Here is a 5,305-nt window from a genome sequence, read left to right on the forward strand (position 1 = left end):
AGTGAAATGTAAGGAGCCTGCAATGCTGATTTCAGAACTAGCCTAGAGCTTAGCAGTGCAGGGTCTCTGGCTGAAATCCCATCCAAAGCTGCAACCCTAGTACTTCGTTCAGGGATTAGGGGCAATGTTCCTATCAGGTAATTGTTCAGATGCTACAACAATCTTCCAGGATGCAAAAGACCTATTTTATAAGGCCTGCTCAGCCACAGAAAGCATAAACCAATCTCCCCCCATGTTACAGGAAAGCACTACACCTCTGAGGCGATGGCACGGTCTGAATTGCAAAAGAGAGTGCTCTCTGTATTGAACTTGGATGTCACCCACCCTGAATGAACATGCTGATTATGGACCATTACATACTGGGGCACGGATGGATAGAGGTAAGGTGATGCTAGACTTACAGACACAAAAGCTTTAATGCCTTCCTCACCTCCCATCCACCAGCTGTGACTTGCGCTCAACCTTATCCGAGTGGGGCCTTCCTGTAGCTGGGATTCCTGTGCACATACATGCTAGTTACTTGTTTGATGGCTGTAGAAGTCAAATATTCTTCTTTACCTGTGAAACACAGTGTTTTAAAGCTAAATGACAGCCACAGGTTTGGGTGTGCTGGCTGACCCCTACCTTCCATGAGAAAATGCCGCCTGACAGCTCAGGCAGCAGAACTTGCATGTCCTGGCCCCAAAACAGGAGATGGCTGCCTCTCTGAGGAACACTGCCTTGTCAAGTGTCAATGCCATTCCAGGAATAGATATATGCTTCAGCTGTGGTGACCACTTAAAACAGAAAGGCACCTCTGAGCAGGGATTTTTCTGAGATAAGAGGTCTTATCACATTAGTGCCTTTTCAGACTTGGGCTTTAAGACTCTCCATTAGCTGCTTAAACATCTTTATTAGCCAGCTTCTTTGATTCAGAGATTTGCTATCAATTAAAAACTACTTTAAATAAGTGTTATTTATTTTCCTGATCATCTGCCACATTTTGCTTGGCCTTTTATAATACCATATACTTTTTTTTTTTCTTTCTTTCTGTGCCCATTCCTTTTTTCCACCTTTGAGTAGTTTCTTTAACCAAATTTTGATTTTTATAGCACATGAAATAAGCAGTTAGCTGTATTCTGATCAAACTGGTCTCACTGAGAAATTAGGGCTGTCTTTACAGTTGGCAGTGTTGTTGCTAAAATCAACACACTCCCTGCCCTCCTTAATGTAATTGTAGAGGTATTGCTATAAAAATGCTCAGACTGATTCCAGTTCATTACAATGACATCAGCTATATTGGTGTCAAACTGCACCTACACAGATGTGTAACTGTTCCAGTGAGAACTCACAGGAGATAGTGATACAGCTAGGCTGGTAAATGCTATAAATAGATAACATCCAGTTTTTATGCAGCCCTCAGTGAAGAGAGCCGAGCCTGTACAATACTGGAAGCCAGTAAGATTCAATATTTCTGTGTTTATTTGAATTTACCTCCCTCTCATAACTGCCAGTTTTGAAAATTAACAAAGAAAATGCTTTGGGTTTACATGTGTAACTCTGGAAGCCTGTATATTTCATATCTGCTCAGGAGTACAATATTAATGAGAAAATGAACTCAGATTTCTCTGCTGAGGGTAAATGATATTGGTGATGGATATTTTACTTGAAACAGACATATATAGCACTGGCGACCTGAATATTCAATATAGGGACTATAGATTTTCTTTGTCAAAGATAAAATATTAGTTTTATTTCTAATGGGATATGCTGAAAAACAGTAAATAATATTTACTTATTTGAGCTTTGACAAGTCGGTAGCAAACTCTTTCTCTGCTTGCATTGCCAGTCAAGCACTCTGCTCCTATAAGGCTTTCATGGATTGATAGGCTTTAAAGTCAGGTGGCGTACTACATCTTTTGGTCTGACCTCACAGCTGATAGTTGCCAATAACTTGTATTCGACTACAGTATAACTGTTGAGAACAGGTTAATTTTGTATTTGGGTAAACCCACAGTTGACAACTCTCGTTGACCTTGGCCAATCCCTCCTGTTCCCATGCTGGAGATAATTTCTCCCTCTGTAGGGCCCACACAACTGGTAGCATAGCAAGGACCAGGCAGGAAATAGGGACATCGATATTATTTTTCCTCTTTTTCATAACCTGCATAATTTTAGTGATTTTTTAGCAGACAGCGTGGTCTGGCAGCTGTTTATATTGGAGATGGCAGCAAGCTGCAGCACAGGGATGGTGAAGAGCTGCTGGCAGATGAAATATATGAAGAATACAGGAGGTGAGATGAAGAAAAGTTTCTTCTATAGAAAATGCAGCATAGAAGGACACCCTCATGTACCCAGGTCTTTTCTTGAAGGAGAAAAAGGGAAAATAGAGCCCATCTCTTCCTTGGTTGCTCCTTAGGTTAATTGCTGCCACTGTTGAAGGAGTATTTCTTATTTCTGAGTTTAACTGATCCAAATGATAAAGCTGCTCACTAGCAGGGTAGTGTTTCTGTTGTCTTTATAGTACAGGGGTACTATAGGTTAATAAAAACTAATAATTTTAAAATATTTTTTTGATTATGTCAGACCTAATGGGAGGATGTACTTGATGAAAGTTTAGACAGGGAGGCAAGGTTATCGATCTACTATTATTCTTCAAAGAGGATATATTCTAGGCTGTGTCTCTGAGTTAGTATTACTCCATTTTCAAGCACTTTCTAGCTGTTATGTCAGAAACAGTGACCTATATTTCTATTTTATCCTAGTTTTTATACTTTTCTGTTATATTTATACTGATGTTTATATTGTGCATTTCATTGATAGAAGTTTAATAATGTTGTTTTAAAAACCTTCAGCTTTACATAACTAATTACTATGCTGTGATAAAAATAAAATACAAACACAAAAGAGGCAGTGGAAGATATTACAATACTTCTAAAGTGCCCCCGGTAATGAATAGGCATTTGAAATAACTTTGAAACTTATTTGAAAATAAAAAGTATATAGATAAGCATAACCATACAATAGTAATTCGAGCTACTATTGAAAAGACAGTGAGAAAATTAGTAATTCTGTATTTGATGTACATTTGGATGGTGTACCACAGGAGCACTAAATATGTTGCAATGGAGAGGGTTTTTTTTTTTTCGTATTAATCAAGTCCCTGTCTGGAATCGTTTGCTTGTCTCCTTGGTTTTGATCATATTGAAACATTTCATCTTGACTTTGACTTTTGCTTCAAATTATATCGACTTTGCTTAGTCTAATATAAATCATTATTTGTGTTCAGTATTGAGTAAAGACTTATCTGTATCGATGTACGCTGGACAGACCATTACTAAACAATCCATTTTGTAGTTTCTTAGCTGATTGGTTTTCTTTCAGAATGTCCTTATAGTCTAATGTTAACTCTTTGGATTTTAATTATAATTCATAATAAATAGACATTTTGAATTGTATATCTTAATTTTCATTTGGAAGAAGAGTTTTGTTTTCTACTGAGCAGTAAATAAATTATCAAATGAAAAAGGATGGGAAAATAACAACACTTATATGGCTTTAAGATTACTCTGTGGCAAGATTTTCATGGGAACAAATTAGTACCTTGTTGTACTGTTAATGATAATTTTGTAATTTTAATACACCCAGTTAAATTAAACTTACGGAAGCCAGTAAATTTGGACACTTCCTCAAATCTTTTACACTTTTACACTTTGATATTGAAGTCATAGTTATCTTGTTACATAGGACTATCTCATTTTACATGAGTTTTAGAATATAATAAATAGCTTGACAAAGGATGGCATAAATCCACTAATTAAGTGGAAATTCAAACCAGCATTCACAGAAACAAAGGAACTTCCCTGATTCTCGTCTGACATCATCTCCAAATTTCATGTTTGTTCTCCAAAGTACAGGGACAAGGTTTTACTTAAATATATAATTGCTTGTATATTGACAACATGATTCTTACTTTGATCTAATTTTCAGAAACATCTGAGTCATCTCAACAGGAACTATTTTAAAAGTCTACCAGAAGCAAGGATTCAACTATTTCTAACAGTTACCAGAAAATCTGCATAATTGTACAAAGTGAACATGGTTATGTGCTGCTTTTCTGCTTTCTGCCTTATCCCTTTATGTTGGCACCAGAGCCACACATTTCTGCCTCATTCAAGTATATTTTTTTGGAAAAAATCATGTCATTCCCTCCGGTGTGTTCCCCCTCCATACACTGTGGAAGATAATCTTTCTAGGCATCATTCTCCAAAATATTAAATGGCTCTAGGACAGGGTCTGTCTGGTTATTTGTCATTCATCAAAACACCTAGAGACTGCTGTGATTAACCCCTCCTCATGCCTGTGCTTGTAGAGCTGCATGATGCTTTTAAGATCTACCCATGTTTCCCTATTCCCGCTCCATGCCAGCCCTGGTCTCAACCTCACTTTTCTCCAAATGTCTTCTATGGCAAAGGAGTAACAGGAAGTTGGGAAAGACATCTGATTTTAAAACTTTGCTATGGGTCACCAAAGAAGGGGTTTCCAAAAAAGCTGCCAAAAGGTAGATACCACATTTTCCCTCTTTCTCCCCTTAAAAAATTCAGTAAAATTTGGACGCCTTAATCCCTTAGGCTCTTGGTGAAAAAAATTATATTCCAACTCCAGTGGTTTTTAGAGCGTCCAATTTATACAAAAGAGAATTAATAAATAGAAGTGGAAAAGGATTGCTCGCAGAGTATCTCATTTTAATGCTGGGAAGGCTGAGTACTAAACGTATTGTAAATTGATTAACTATCAGAATGATCCATATAAACATCCTCCACTAGTCTGAAAAGTAAATATGCTTGACCATTGATCTGCCAACAGTAGCCTAGAGCTTAAATATTCTGTTAGGAATTGCATGATTTAATTCCTATGATTTGTTTGTGTATTCTTATTTACTTATGCAGTCTAGCAATTTATCACAGGAAAGCCATATGGTAGCCATAAACTTGAACAGATTATCTTCAAAAATTTTCAACTCCAAACTGAAGTAAAGTTTCTATTTCATGCAGATGTATGCTCCAAGTTGTTTAGATTGCTTTCTAGGAAATGCCACGTGTTGTATTTTCCTTCTAATGTAGATTTTGTCCTCTAGTTAGATGTATTGGCAAACTAAACAGACACCTCTTTATACTGCTGTTGAAGAATCTTTTTTCAGTGCTCTCTAAAGTTCTATTCATGCATGGGATAAGGCATCCTCAGCCCTCCTCAGACAACATATTTCCTTTTTAAGTATCTACTTTGAGTATGCAGGTTCTCTTGAGCAATAGCACACTAACAGCTG

The sequence above is a fragment of the Phalacrocorax aristotelis genome, chromosome 3 (assembly GCF_949628215.1).
Source record: "Phalacrocorax aristotelis chromosome 3, bGulAri2.1, whole genome shotgun sequence".
Classification (NCBI taxonomy): domain Eukaryota; kingdom Metazoa; phylum Chordata; class Aves; order Suliformes; family Phalacrocoracidae; genus Phalacrocorax; species Phalacrocorax aristotelis.